The following is a 246-nucleotide window of genomic DNA, read 5'->3' as shown; positions in this document are numbered from 1 at the left end:
CCCTGGGGATGAGCCCCCGCCCCCCAGCTCTGGGAGGGGCCCTCTGTCTAACCCACTTCTCCCTCCAATGTCAACCCTGACCCCCCTGACCCCTGACCCAGTCAGCTGGTCGCCCCCAGGGTAGCTTTAGGGCTCAGAAAAGGCAGAGGGACGTCTGACCAGGCAGCTGGGCCCACAGGAAGCAGGAGCCCGAGTCCGGGGGCCCTCTGTGACCGGCACCCTCAGCGCCCGCCTCCTCTCCCTGCT

The 246-nt window shown here is 68.3% G+C and overlaps 1 protein-coding gene across 1 annotated transcript in view; it reads right to left on the bottom strand.

Moving 5' to 3' along the window:
- The window catches only part of LOC102765912 (mucin-5AC), a 54888-nt gene that overhangs the window by 48042 nt on the left and 6600 nt on the right, over window positions 1-246 (bottom strand). The gene's annotated exons all lie outside the window — the stretch shown is intronic.

This window comes from Myotis davidii, unplaced genomic scaffold (genome assembly GCF_000327345.1).
Source record: "Myotis davidii unplaced genomic scaffold, ASM32734v1 scaffold3211, whole genome shotgun sequence".
Classification (NCBI taxonomy): Eukaryota; Metazoa; Chordata; class Mammalia; order Chiroptera; family Vespertilionidae; genus Myotis; species Myotis davidii.
This window is presented reverse-complemented; position numbering and strand designations above follow the sequence as displayed.